At 45.2% G+C, this 16130-nt stretch overlaps 1 pseudogene; it reads left to right on the forward strand.

Moving 5' to 3' along the window:
- Window positions 1-15665: 15665 nt before the first annotated feature.
- On the forward strand, window positions 15666-15782 carry LOC126100794 (5S ribosomal RNA; annotated as a pseudogene).
- The last annotated feature ends 348 nt before the right edge of the window (window positions 15783-16130 follow it).

Here is a 16130-nt window from a genome sequence, read left to right on the forward strand (position 1 = left end):
TGATAAGGTGATACACAATGTCGATCGTGAACTGGTCGCGAACAGCCATAATCGACCAGACGACGGCCTATGAGGGAAGAACGGGGCGACCCAAGCGATATTAGGTTTCAACATTCCCGTTATCGACCTAGAAACAGAATGGCTTTAGCTGAATGCTCAGCATAATGTGATCAAAAGTATCCAGAAACCTGGCTGAACATGACTTACAAGTTCGTGGCGCCCTCCATCGGTAATGCTGGAATTCAACATGGTGTTGGTCGACTCGTAGCCTTGATGACAGCTTCCACTCTGGCAGGCCTACGTTCAGTCAGGTGCTGGAAGTTTCCTTGGGGAATGGCAGACAATTCTTCACGGAGTGCTGCACAGACGAGAGGTATCGATGTCGGTCGGTGAAGCCTGGCACGAAGTCGGCGTTCCGAAACGGTCCAAAGGTGTTCTGTAGGATTTAGGTCAGGACTCCTTGTAGGCCAGTCCATTACAGGGATGTTATTGTCGTGAACCACTCCGCCACAGGCCGTGCATTACGAAATGGTGCTCGATCGTGTCGAAAGATGCAGTCGCCATCCCCGAATTGCTCTTCAACAATGGAAAGCAAGAAGGCGCTTAAAACATCAATGTAGGCCTGTGCTGTGATAGTGCCACTCACAACAATAAGGTATGCAAGCCCCCTACATGTAAAACACGACCACACCATAACACCACCACCTCCGAATTTTACTGTTGGCTCTACACATGCTGGCAGATGACGTTGACTGGGCATTCGCCATACGCGCACTCTGCTATCGGATCGCCGCATTGTGTACCTTGATTCGTCACTCCACACAACGTTTTTCCACTGTTAAATCGTCCAATGTGTACGCTCCTTACACCAATCGAGGCTTCGTTTGGCATTTTCCGGTGTGATGTGTGGCTTATGAGCAACCGCTCGACCATGAAATCCAATTTTTCTCACCTCCCACCTAACTGTCATAATACTTGCAGTGGATCCTGATGCAGTTTGGAATATCTGTGTGATGTCTGCCTATTAGACAATAAGACCCTCTCCAACTGCCGGCGGTTGGGGTTGGGTTGTTTGGGGGAAGAGACCAAACAGCGAGGTCATCGGTCAGCCGGCGGTCTCTGTCAGTCAACAGACGAGATCGGCCTGTGCGCTTCTGTGCTGTACGTGTGCCTTCACGTTTCCACTTCACCGTCACATCGGAAACAGTGGGCCTAGGGATGTTCAGGAGTGTGGAAACCTCGCGTACTGGCGTATGACACCCAATCACCTGACCACGTTCGAAGTCCGTGAGTTCCACGGAGCGCCCTCTCTCACGATGTCTAATGACTACTGAGGTCGCTGATATCGAGTACTCGACAATATGTGGCAGCACAATGCACCTAATATGAAAAACGTATGTTTTTTGGGTGTGTCCGTATACTTTTGATCACACAGTGTAGATCTTTCTGGTAACGTTAGGCTCCGGGCCGTGTTCGTGCGTAAACACCGCCGAGGCTTACTGTACAGGCAGCCACAGCAAACAGCTGCCACGTGGTCTTGTTTATGACAGTGCCTACTGGTGCGCGCTGCAAATACGGGCGTGCACACGGAAACCATCAGGACACTAGAGGAAACGGCGTCGAAAGGGGGCACCGTTCGACTGCGAACAGCGCGAACCTCGTGAGCACGATGAGCGAGTCGTTGAGCAACACTTTTGCTGCGGAAATGTATTCGCCACCGCGACGTCTAAGACGTCGTCAGACTGTTGCGTCGCAGCCTGAGGCACTTCAAACGCCTGAGCGATAACCAAAACCTCCACTACTATCAGATCTTTTAAATGCAAAGCCTCGCAACGTACCTCCATGTCCCGGGCAGAACAGACAACTACTTCTCGTGTAAAAGCGCCTGCATAGGAATGTTGACAAAGAGTGAAAATAAATTTACATTTCCTACTTAAACTGCGGAGGGCGGCGAGCGACACCTGATAGCACTAGCCTAGTTTCTTTTTTGCTGGTGAAACGGCGTGGGTTTGCTGAAGAAAATAAAAAATGGTTCAAATGGCTCGGAGCACTATGGGACTTAACATCTGTGGTCATTAGTCCCCTAGAACTTAGAACTACTTAAACCTAACTAACCTAAGGACATCACACACATCCATGCCCGAGGCAGGATTCGAACCTGCGACCGGAGCGGCCACGCGGTTCCAGACTGAAGCGCCTAGACCGCAAGGCCACACCAGCCGGCAAGAAAATAAAAGCAGGGCAACTGACATATGTACGAGGTGCATTCAAGTTCTAAGGCCTCCTTTTTTTTTCTAATTAACTACTCACCCGAAATCGATGAAACTGGCGTTACTTCTCGACGTAATCGCCCTGCAGACGTACACATTTTTCACAACGCTGACGCCATGATTCAATGGCAGCGGCGAAGGCTTCTTTAGGAGTCTGTTTTGACCACTGGAAAATCGCTGAGGCAATAGCAGCACGGCTGGTGAATGTGCGGCCACGGAGAGTGTCTTTCATTGTTGGAAAAAGCCAAAAGTCACTAGGAGCCAGGTCAGGTGAGTAGGGAGCATGAGAAATCACTTCAAAGTAGTTATCACGAAGAAACTGTTGCGTAACGTTATCTCGATGTGCGGGTGCGTTGTCTTGGTGAAACAGCACACGCGCAGCCCTTCCGGGCGTTTTTGTTGCAGTGCAGGAAGGAATTTGTTATTCAAAACATTTTCGTAGGATGCACCTGTTACCGTAGTGCCCTTTGGAACGCAATGGGTAAGGATTACGCCCTCGCTGTCCCAGAACATGGACACCATCATTTTTTCAGCACTGGCGGTTACCCGAAATTTTTTTGGTGGCGGTGAATCTGTGTGCTTCCATTGAGCTGACTGGCGCTTTGTTTCTGGATTGAAAAATGGCATCCACGTCTCATCCATTGTCATAACCGACGAAAAGAAAGTCCCATTCATGCTGTCATTGCGCGTCAACATTGCTTGGCAACATGCCACACGGGCAGCCATGTGGTCGTCCGTCAGCAATCGTGGCACCCACCTGGATAACACTTTTCGCATTTTCAGGTCGTCATGCTGGATTGTGTGCACAGAACCCACAGAAATGCCAACTCTGGAGGCGATCTGTTCAACAGTCATTCGGCGATCCCCCAAAACAATTCTCTCCACTTTCTCGATCCTGTCATCAGACCGGCTTGTGCGAGCCCGAGGTTGTTTCGGTTTGTTGTCACACGATGTTCTGCCTTCATTAAACTGTCGCACCCACGAACGCACTTTCGACACATCCATAACTCCATCATCACCACATGTCTCCTTCAACTGTCGATGAATTTCAATTGGTTTCACACCACGCAAATTCAGGACACGAATGATTGCAAGCTGTTCAAGTAAGGAAAACGTCGCCATTTTAAGTATTTAAAACAGTTCTCATTCTCGCCACTGGCGGTAAAATTCCATCTGCCGTACGGTGCTGCCATCTCTGGGTCGTATTGACAATGAACGTGGCCTCATTTTAAAACAATGCCCATGTTTCTATCTCTTTCCAGTCCGGAGAAAAAAAATCGGAGGCCTTAGAACTTGTATGCACCTCGTAATTCAGAAAACGACAACGCAGCTAGGTCCTTTAACGGAGCAAGTTTTCGAAGCAATTAAAATGTTTCAGGCTCAGCCTAGCACAAGAAGAAATAGTTTTGTAATGATTGGTCCTCTAACTGAAACGCTACGAAAGGTTGCTGCAGACTGCGCACGCACGAGTCCCTATCTTCCTTCGCTCCCTGGAACGGTGGAAAGCTGAGGGGAGCTGTCGGTCGTGGAGAGGGCACGTGTGGAGGTCCCATGGTACTGTGTGAATTCGTAACAGCAAAACTAACAGCATGAAGTACAGGAAAAGCATTCGCAGTTCCGAATATGGACAACCATCAGCTGTAGAAAGGAATGACAACAACGAAAATTTATGCCGGACTTGGACTCGAACCCGGATTCACCTCTTATCGCGAGTGGCTGCCGTACCGTTTGGCTATCCGCGGACGATTTGCGGCCAGATCCAAACTTGTATTTATCATCAACCATGTGTCTACAACCTGTGCGCGTACAACCATTATGTATATTCCCGAACACGTGACACATTTTCCTTGAAAGTCGCTTGCCCGATGCATGTATGTCCGAAGGAACACGCACTACGGCTACAGCCGTTTTGATATACAGGGTGGTCCATTGATAGTGACTGGGCCAAATATCTCACGAAATAAGCATCAAACGAAAAAACTACAAAAAATGGAACTCGTCTAGCTTGAAGGGGGAAACCAGATGGCGCTATGGTTGGCCCGCTAGATGGCGCTTCCATAGGTCAAATGGATATCAACTGTGTTTTTTTAAATAGGAATCCCCATTTTTATTACACATTCGTGTAGTACGTAAAGAAATACGAATGTTGTAGTTGAACCACTTTTTTCGGATAGATGGTGCTGTAATAGTCACAAACGTATAAATACGTGGTATCACGTAACATTCCGCCAGTGATACATTATCCGTGTTAAAATGGACCGTTTACCAATTACGGAAAAAGTCGATATCGTGTTGATGTATGGCTATTGTGTTCAAAATGCCCAACGGGCGTGTGCTTTGTATGCTGCTCGGTATCCTGGACGACATCACCCAAGTGTCCGCACCTTTCGCCGGATAGTTACGTTATTTAAGGAAACAGGAAGTGTTCAGCCACATGTGAAACGTCAGCCACGACCTGCAACAAATGATGATGCCCAAGTAGGTGTTTTAGCTGCTGTAGCGGCTAATCCGCACATCAGTGGCAGACAAATTGCGCGAGAATTGGGAATCTCAAAAACGTCTGTGTTGAGAATGCTTCATCAACATCGATTGACCCGTACCATATTTCTATGCACCAGAAATTGCATGGCGACGACTTTGAACGTCGTGTACAGTTCTGCCACAGGACACAAGAGAAATTACGGAACGAGGACACATTTTTTGCGCGCGTTCTATTTAGCGACGACGCGTCTTTCACTAATAGCGGTAACGTAAATTGGCACTATAGAGCAACGGAAAATCCACGATGGCTGCGACAAGTGGAACATCAGCGACCTTGGCGGGTTAATGTATGGTGCGACATTATGGGAGGAAGGATAATTGGCCCCCATTTTATAGATAGCAGTCTAAGTGGTGCAATGTATGCTGATTTCCTACGTAATGTTCTACCGATGTTACTACAAGATGTTTCACTGCATGACAGAATGGCGATGTACTTCCAACATGATGTATGTCCGGCACATAGCTCGCGTGCGGTTGAAGCGGTATTGAATAGCATATTTCATGACAGGTGGATTGGTCGTCGAAGCACCCTACCATGGCCCACAAGTTCACCGGATCTGACATCCCCAGATTTCTTTCTGTGGGGAAAGTTGAATAATATTTGCTATCGTGATCCACCGACAACGCCTGACAACATGCGTCAGCGCATTGTCAATGCATGTGCGAACATTACGGAAGGCGAACTATTCGCTGTTGAGAGGAATGTCGTTACACGTATTGCACAAATGCGTTGAGGTTGACGGACGCCATTTTTAGCATTTATTGCATTAATGTGGTATTTACAGGTAATCACGCTGTAACAGCATGCGTTCACAAAGGTACATTGGAACAACCGAAATAAAACGTTTGAACGTACCTGCATTCTGTATTTTAATTTGAAAAACCTGTCTGTTACCAACCGTTCGTCTAAAATTGTGAGCCATATGTTTGTGACTATTACAGCACCATCTATCAAAAAGCGGAAAAAGTGGTCCAACTGAACCATTCATATTTCTTTACGTACTACACGAATATGTAATAAAAATTGGGGTTACTATTTAAAAAAAAACATCTACATCTACATTTATACTCCGCAAGCCACCCAACGGTGTGTGGCGGAGGGCACTTTACGTGCCACTGTCATTACCTCCCTTTCCTGTTCCAGTCGCGTATGGTTCGCGGGAAGAACGACTGTCTGAAAGCCTCTGTGCGCGCTCTAATCTCTCTAATTTTACATTCGTGATCTCCTCGGGAGGTATAAGTAGGGGGAAGCAATATATTCGATACCTCATCCAGAAACGCACCCTCTCGAAACCTGGACAGCAAGCTACACCGCGATGCAGAGCGCCTCTCTTGCAGAGTCTGCCACTTGAGTTTGCTAAACATCTCCGTAACGCTATCACGGTTACCAAATAACCCTGTGACGAAACGCGCCGCTCTTCTTTGGATCTTCTCTATCTCCTCCGTCAACCCGACCTGGTACGGATCCCACACTGATGAGCAATACTCAAGTATAGGTCGAACGAGTGTTTTGTAAGCCACCTCCTTTGTTGATGGACTACATTTTCTAAGGACTCTCCCAATGAATCTCAACCTGGTACCCGCCTTACCAACAATTAATTTTATATGATCATTCCGCTTCAAATCGTTCCGCACGCATACTCCCAGATATTTTACAGAAGTAACTGCTACCAGTGTTTGTTCCGCTATCATATAATCATACAACAATAAAGGATCCATCTTTCTATGTATTCGCAATACATTACATTTTTCTATGTTAAGGGTCAGTTGCCACCCCCTGCACCGAGTGCCTATCCGCTGCAGATCTTCCTGCATTTCGCTACAATTTTCTAATGCTGCAACTTCTCTGTATACTACAGCATCATCCGCGAAAAGCCGCATGGAACTTCCGACACTATCTACTAGGTCATTTATATATATTGTGAAAAGCAATGGTTCCATAACACTCCCCTGTGGCACGCCAGAGGTTACTTTAATGTCTGTAGACGTCTCTCCGTTGATAACAACACGCTGTGTTCTGTTTGCTAAAAACTCTTCAATCCAGCCACACAGCTGGTCTGATATTCCGTAGGCTCTTACTTTGTTTATCAGGCGACAGTGCGGAACTGTATCGAACGCCTTCCAGAAGTCAAGAAAAATAGCATCTACCTGGGAGCCTGTATCTAATATTTTCGGGGTCTCATGAACAAATAAAGCGAGTTGGGTCTCACACGATCGCTGTTTCCGGAATCCATGTTGATTCCTACATAGTAGATTCTGAGTTTCCAAAAACGACATGATACTCGAGCAAAAAACATGTTCTAAAATTCTACAACAGATCGACGTCAGAGATATAGGTCTATAATTTTGCGCATCTGCTCGACGACCCTTCTTGAAGACTGGGACTACCTGTGCTCTTTTCCAATCATTTGGAGCCTTCCGTTCCTCTAGAGACTTGCGGTACACGGCTGTTAGAAGGGGGGCAAGTTCTTTCGGGTACTCTGTGTAGATATCCGTTGATATCCGTTTGACCTATGGCAGCGCCATCTAGCGAGCCAACCATAGCGCCATCTGGTTTCCCCCTTCAAGCTAGACAAGTTTCGTTCTTTGTAGTTTTTTCGTTTGACGCTTATTTCGTGAGATATTTGGCCCGGTCACGATCAATGGACCACCCTGTATATATAGCGACTGGCCATCATAACTCCGTGGTGTGATATAAATGCCATACGCTATGTGATCACACGCTATGTGATCTACGGCACGTAACTGTCCAAGTCTGGCAAGGAACCCCTTGAGTGAGAAGTCGCAAAACGCCAATGATGTTTACTGCATTCGACGCCTAACATATTGCCTACCATGCAACCATAATATTAGCTGTTAATGGCAACAGGGGGCGGGACTGCAGATATCCAGTGGTGAGCACAACATGAGGCTACGAAGCATAGTTGAACTGCTTGGTCGACGCGGAATTGATAACAGTGCTGCAGTGCTAGTGGTGTTGATACAAAGAGCAAGGGCGACGACAAACAAAGCAAACATTTCATTACAGCTATAACAACAGCTGCCGAAGTTGACATTTCGTCAGAAAGGAATCCAAGGAATTTCGCAGGGTGAGGAAGAAGTGACAAAATGGTTCAAATGGCTCTAAGCACTATGGGACTTAGCATCTGATGTCATCAGCCCCCTAGAACTTAGAACTACTTAAACCTAACTAACCTAAAGACATCACACATATCCATGCCCGAGGCACGATTCGAACCTGCCACCGTAGCAGTCACGTGGTTCCGGACTGAAGCGCCAAGAACCGCTCGGCCACCGCGGTCGTCTGAAGAAGTGACAGATGAAGTATTAGCGTTCCTGCAAGATGAGTCAATGGAATGTGCAGTGTTACATACGCTCGCCTGTGCTGACTATGTGCATGAGGAATGTCAATGATGCTGATATTTGCAGTGATACTGAAAAAGGTGTCGAGACACGTAGTTCGTAATCTTTCTCAGACAGGGAGCCACAAATCCTGTCTCCAGTGAAACGTAGTAAAGGACAATCACAATAGCTGGACAAGGAGCGGGTACTGAACGTAATTACGTACGTAGATCTTCCGCAGCGTTATAAAAACGCAGTTATGAATAGATTTCAGTAAGTCCGCAGCAATATGCATAAGAGAACTACGGATATTCAAAGGAGGACAAGGCGCACTGGTTACAGAAACTGATGTCTACGAGTTTCAACGACGCTCGATAAAATTTACAGGATGTGCATGATAATGATCTCCTATGTTACTCACACCAAACTGCGCATGATATAGATTGCAGTCCTTTCAAGAGAAGCAGTGGACGATTGCATAACTTCAGACAGTGCTACAGAACTGAAAAACGTAAGATAACGAAATTTCAGACAAAGGGCTAACTTTACGCTGCACAGAAAACTGCAGAATCGGCCCGAAAATTTGTAGATGAGGTAACCTAACTTACCCCATTGTTCACTAAGAAATTTGTTTTCAACTCCGACCAATCGGGATCTGAAGAGGAAATGCATATGAAATGAATAAATTATGCCGACTGTTAATTTGGATAGTGAACTGACTGAAAAATTATTTATTGTGCTGCGATAAATTGGAGGCGCTCTGTCCCCTACGAGTCTTTCTTGTGTGTGTGATCGTGCAAGCGCAGTAGGGAACACTTACGTCACAGCAAGCAAGAATACGAAAATGGGAGTACAAGAATAACAACTAGCCCCGGATCTACGTTATTTCCGAACCGGGACAAAAACTTGTTGTCCCCCCCCCACCCGACTCTAGAGTTTGAGATAGGACGTTAAAATTTTTAAAAACTCGATTTTTCAAAAATATGCTCATTTTGTAGCCCACATCTTTCTGAAGAGTTTGATGTATAAAAGATATAAGCTCCACGAAATGTAAGACGTGTTATTTGGTCTTACGTGTGTCAAAGTGCAGTGCCACACCTCTTCAGACAGCATTCTTCTTTCACACGTCACTGTACTTCGCTCTGTGGAATTCAAACGTGTATATTTTATATTGGAAGCCATCAAAACCTATATTCAGGACAGTGGAAATTAAAACGTCCTGCGGTGCTTCTTCGGCTCCCTGTCAGCTAGCCTGACATCCTATTCCCTATTTAAAAAACTCACAATTAATTCTAGATGGAATTATTTGTGACCGGGAGTATAAGAACTCTTCAGAAAATTTGCACTCTTTATTGCCTATTAGCTGATAAATTTCTCTTTTGTGTGACATAAAATTAAATATAGGAAACATCAAACCAGTAACGACAAGAGACAATCAAAACAGTACATATTTCTTCAATCCTTAGGTCGCAGCATTCTTTTTCTTTCTCTAATATTGTTGCAGTTTTACACATCGTCCTTTCTTTTCTGCGAAAGAATATATTACCTTATCAAAGTTCGTCAAACGTTTTGATACTTGAAAAATCAAAACGTCGTTGTCTAATGCTAGAAAGCTGTTAATACGAAAAGTACCCAAGACTGGTGTGGTTTCTCGATTTGATTACGTCTATTTTGTCACTGTCTGCTAGATAAAATGAAATAGGTCTTCCTAATATTTCAGCAACTGTAACACACACCAAATAAGCGAGACTATTTTGGTACAAATAGACATTTTTATGTACCTCATTTACATAAATAATACGACAGAATATAATTCAGGAAGTACCTATATCAAATGCCTGTTAGTCCTACCACAAGCAAAAAGTTTTATATCAGGAAATAGTTTCACATTTCATTTATACAGTCTAGTTTCTCAAGCATGAGATCTAAAAGCAGTAATACGAAATTTTTATATAAATTTGGAAAGGTCGTATTCTTCCATATAATTTGTGTTATATACCTGTTTCTTCTCCTTCCTCGTTCTAACAAAGAATCTTGTCATCACTACTCCTCAACTATTCCTACCATAATCAGAAATTATTCTCCGGTTAACTTCCCAAATCCTGCCACAGTCACCGGTTCAGTTATCCCGCTTTTACAGGGTGTTTCAAAAATGACCTGTATATTTGAAACGGCAATAAATACTAAACGAGCAGCGATAGAAATACACCGTTTGTTGCAATATGCTTGGGACAACAGTACATTTTCAGGCAGACACACTTTCGAAATTACAGTAGTTACTATTTTCAACAACAGATGGCGCTGCGGTCTGGGAAACTCTATAGTACGATATTTTCCACATATCCACCATGCGTAGCAATAATATGGCGTAGTCTCTGAATGAAATTACCCGAAACCTTTGACAACGTGTCTGGCGGAATGGCTTCACATGCAGATGAGATGTACTGCTTCAGCTGTTCAATTGTTTCTGGATTCTGGCGGTACACCTGGTCTTTCAAGTGTCCCCACAGAAAGAAGTCACAGGGGTTCATGTCTGGCAAATAGGGAGGCCAATCCACGCCGTCTCCTGTATGTTTCGGATAGCCCAAAGCAATCACACGATCATCGAAATATTCATTCAGGAAATTAAAGACGTCGGCCGTGCGATGTGGCCGGGCACCATCTTGCGTAAACCACGAGGTGTTCGCAGTGTCGTCTAAGGCAGTCTGTACCGCCACAAATTCACGAAGAATATCCAGATAGCGTGATGCAGTAATCGTTTCGGATCTGAAAAATGGGCCAATGATTCCTTTGGAAGAAATGGCGGCCCAGACCAGTACTTTTTGAGGATGCAGGGACGATGGGACTGCAACATGGGGCTTTTCGGTTCCCCATATGCGCCAGTTCTGTTTATTGACGAAGCCGTCCGGGGAAAAATAAGCTTTGTCAGTAAACCAAATGCTGCCCACATGCATATCGCCGTCATCAATCCTGTGCACTATATCGTTAGCGAATGTCTCTCGTGCAGCAATGGTAGCGGCGCTGAGGGGTTGCCGCGTTTGAATTTTGTATGGATAGAGGTGTAAACTCTGGCGCATGAGACGATACGTGGACGTTGGCGTCATTTGGACCGCAGCTGCAACACGGCGAACGGAAACCCGAGGCCGCTGTTGGATCACCTGCTGCACCATCTGCGCGTTGCCCTCTGTGGTTGCCGTACGCGGTCGCCCTTCCTTTCCAGCACGTTCATCCGTCACGTTCCCAGTCCGTTGAAATTTTTCAAACAGATCCTTTATTGTATCGCTTTTCGGTCCTTTGGTTACATTAAACCTCCGTTGAAAACTTCGTCTTGTTGCAACAACACTGTGTTCTAGGCGGTGGAATTCCAACACCAGAAAAATCCTCTGTTCTAAGGAATAAACCATGTTGTCTACAGCACACTTGCACGTTGTGAACAGCACACGCTTACAGCAGAAAGACGACGTACAGAATGGCGCACCCACAGACTGCGTTGTCTTCTATATCTTTCACATCACTTGCAGCGCCATCTGTTGTTGAAAATTGTAACTACTGTAATTTCGAAAGTTTGTCCGCCTGAAAATGTACTGTTGTCCCAAGCATATTGCAACAAACGGTGTATTTCTATCGCTGCTCGTTTAGTTTTTATTGCCGTTTCAAATATACCGGTCATTTTTGAAACACCCTGTATTTTCCTGTTTGGCGTTATTACGTGGTCGTACAACGCGTTTACGCACTATTCCGAGAACAGAACTAAGCGGCTGCTAACAGGGGACTGTACAACTGGTCCTAGTATAGCGATCTGGAAAAAATTTTCTGTCAAAATTTCGTTTTCTTGGGTACACCCAGAGGATAATATGAAACTTTCTTGCCTGTTATTCATGTTAATCATTTATTTACGCTCTGGTAGTCTGAATCCATGGATTTCACTAATAATTATTACAACGTTTTACATTCCCACACCCAATCAACAACATAAACATAAAGCGATTGATATTCACCCGTTCGGGTTTATTCGGCTCAGCTCGTATAGCTCCGTCCCATTTTGTCTGCGGGAAAATTTTTTATTTATTGATGCTACGGGGATTCTCCTGACAGAGACATCACGTACACTATGCACGCATTCAAAAATCAACTTAGGGTTCGTTGAGAAATAAGTTAGAGTGTGTTCAAAAACCAACAGGGATGCGTTTCAAAATCGTATGAATAATCGATAGAAGAACGTTCGCTGGCAGTCAGGCTTTTTTGAAACAAGGTTTTTTTTGTTCAAGAATATGAATTTGGCGCTTCCTGAAATTGCCGCCAGGGGCAGATAGTCCGGTTTGCCCCCCCCCCCCCCCCCCCACTCCACCCCAAATCCGGGCCTGATAACAAAAATGGTTTGAGCACTGCTTTCGGCCAATAGCTGGTCAAAATAACTTGCTTTCGCTCGATTCCTGGTCTCGGTATAAGAATCATACACCTTTAGAGCGAACTATCCCTCCTGAAAAGTGTGTGTCATTGCAGTTCATACCACCTGGACTCACTGGACTAATCCAACCTCTGGATGTTTGTTTTCCCGTGCCTGTAAAACACATCGCATTATCTGCGGCGACGCCTTAAAAGATAGTCAGTTTCACGATAAACTCCAGGATAGACTGTTTCGCATTCGGTTGCATGCCATCTCATTCCATCAGTTCTCATCATTCTGCCACACCAATGTGATTCTATACGCATCTACATCTACATCTACGTGATTACTCTGCTATTCACAATTAAGTGCCTGGCAGAGGGTTCAATCAACTACCTTCAAGCTGTCTGATTACCGTTCTACTCTTTAACGGCGCGCGGGAAAACGAGCACTTAAATTTTTCTGTGCGAGCTCTGATTTCTCTTATTTTATCGTGATGATCATTTAGGTGGGTGCCAGCAGAATGTTTTGGCAAACGGAGGAGAAAACTGGTGTTTGAAATTTCGTGAGAAGATCCCGTCGCAACGGAACACGCTTTGTTTTAATGATTTCCACTCCAATTCACGTATCATGTCTGTCGCGCTATCTCTCCTATTTGGCGATAATACAAAACGAGCCGCCCTTCTTTGTACTTTTTCGATGTCATCCGTCAGTCCCACCTGATGCGGGTCCCACACCGCACAGCAGTACTGAAAAAGATGGCGGACAAGCGTGGTGTAAGCAGTCTCTTTAGTAGACCTGTTGCACTTTCTAAGTGTTTTGCCAATGAATCGCAGTCATTGGTTTGCTCTACCCACAATATTATCTATGTGATCGTTCCAATTTAGGTTATTTGTGATTGTAATCCCTAAGTATTTAGCTGAATTTACAGCCTTCAGATTTGTATGACTTATCGGGTAACCGAAATTTAGCTGATTTATTTTAGTACTCATGTGAACAACTTCACACTTTTCTTTATTCAGGGTCAACTGCTACTTGTCGCACCATACATTTATCTTATCTAAATTATTTTGCAAGTTGTTTTAATAATCTGATGACTTTACAACACGGTAAATGACAGTATCGTCTGCAAACAATGTAAGACGGCTACTCAGATTATCTCCTATGTCGTTAATATAGATCAGGAACAACAGAGGACCTATAACACTTCCTTGGGGAACGCCGGATATTACTTCTGTTTTACTCGATGACTTTCCGTCTATTACTGCGAACTGTGACCTTTCTGACAGGAAATCACGAATCCAGTCGCACAACTGAGGCGATGCTCCGTAGGTACGCAGTTTGGTTAGAAGACGCTTGTGAAGAACGTTGTCGAAAGCCTTCAGGAAATCTAAAAATATGGTGTCAATTTGACATCCCCTGTCGATAGCACTTATTACTTCGTGAGTAATTCTGGTTTATACCCGCCAGTATAAAAGGAGACGGAGAGTATTGTGTTGTCAGTAGATAAGCAGTAACAGCAGATGAATCGGTACTGCATGTCATCTGAATAACAAATTCGTAGGGGACGTTTCAACCCATCTAAGGCTGATGACTGGGTGTTGTGTGACGTCCTTAGATTAGTTAGGTTTAAGTAGTTCTACGTTCTAGGGGACTGATGACCATAGATGTTGAGTCCCATAGTGGGCAGAGCCATTTGAACCATTTTTGAACCATCTAAGGCTGTCCGACTGTTGGTAACGTGGTTGTGAAGCGGAAACGCGAAGGAACGGCAACATCTAAATCAAGACCAGACAGACCTCATTTACTGATGGACGGGGTCCGCCGAGCATTGCGTATGGGTGTTATAAAAAGTCATGCGACTAAAGCAGAAGAAATCACTTGTGAGTTACAAGGTACTAAAAACAGTCCACCTAGTACAAGGCTATTACAAATGATTGAAGCGATTTCATAAATTCACTGTAGCACCATTCATTGACATATGGTCACGACACACTACATATACGTAGAAAAACTCATAAAGTTTTGTTCGGCTGAAGCCGCACTTCGGGTTTCTGCCGTCAGAGCGCTCGAGAGTGCAGTGAGACAAAATGGCGACAGGAGCCGAGAAAGCGTATGTCGTGCTTGAAATGCACTCACATCAGTCAGTCATAACAGTGCAACGACACTTCAGGACGAAGTTCAACAAAGATCCACCAACTGCTAACTCCATTCGGCGATGGTATGCGCAGTTTAAAGCTTCTGGAAGCCTCTGTAAGGGGAAATCAACGGGTCGGCCTGCAGTGATCGAAGAAACGGTTGAACGCGTTAGGGCAAGTTTCACGCGTAGCCCGCGGAAAATTGGCTCATGCCACAACTGGAGACCGACAGCGCCGACTTCATCTTTCAACAGGATGGTGCTCCACCGCACTTCCATCATGATGTTCGGCATTTCTTAAACAGGAGATTGGAAAACCGATGGATCGTTCGTGGTGGAGATCATGATCAGCAATTCATGTCATGGCCTCCACGCTCTCCCGACTTAACCCCATGCGATTTCTTTCTGTGGAGTTATGTGAAAGACTCAGTGTTTAAACCTCCTCTACCAAGAAACGTGCCAGAACTGCGAGCTCGCATCAACGATGCTTTCGAACTCATTGATGGGGACATGCTGCGCAGAGTGTGGGAGGAACTTGATTATCGGCTTGATGTCTGCCGAATCACTAAAGGGGCACATATCGAACATTTGTGAATGCCTAAAAAAACTTTTTGAGTTTTTGTATGTGTGTGCAAAGCATTGTGAAAATATCTCAAATAATAAAGTTATTGTAGAGCTGTGAAATCGCTTCAATCATTTGTAATAACCCTGTATAATGACCGTGCGTAGGGAGTTAAAAAGAATGGTTGAGCAGCTCCTCGTAATTCTCACATTTCTATATCAGTGGTAAACAATGCTTGAGGTGGCGTAGAGAGTGGCGGCACTGGACAATGGATGACTGAGAACGAGTGATGAATAACGCTACACCTTGTGGTAAATCGATGGAAGGGTTTGGGATTGTGAATGGCTGGAGAACGATACCTGCCATCATGTGCTGTACCAAAAGCGAAGCACGGAGGAAATTGTTTTATGGTAATGGGATGTGTTAGTCAACGACCTTCCGCAGTGGTAACACCGGTTCCCATCAGATTACCGAAGTTAAGCGCTGTCGGGCTTGGCTAGCACTTGGATGGGTGACCATCCGGTCTGCCGAGCGCTGTTGGCAAGCGGGGTGCACTCAGCCCATGTGAGGCAAACTGAGGAGCTACTTGATTGAGAAGTAGCGGCTCCGGTCTCGGGAACTGACATACGGCCAGGAGAGCGGTGTGCTGACCACATTCCCCTCCATATCCGCATCCAGAGACGCCTATGGGATAAGGGTGACACGGCGGCCGGTCGGTACCGTTGGGTCTCCATGGCCTGTTCGGGAGGAGTTTAGTTTTAGTTTTTAATGGAATGTGTTTAGTGGTTACAGTGTTCTTGCCTTAATGTGCTTAAGAAACAGCTAAATGCGGAATATATGAACACATTGTACACCAAACTATACTGTGCGCAGCAGAGTTTACATCAGCAT

This window comes from Schistocerca cancellata, chromosome 1, assembly GCF_023864275.1.
Source record: "Schistocerca cancellata isolate TAMUIC-IGC-003103 chromosome 1, iqSchCanc2.1, whole genome shotgun sequence".
In the NCBI taxonomy this organism is placed as follows: Eukaryota; Metazoa; Arthropoda; class Insecta; order Orthoptera; family Acrididae; genus Schistocerca; species Schistocerca cancellata.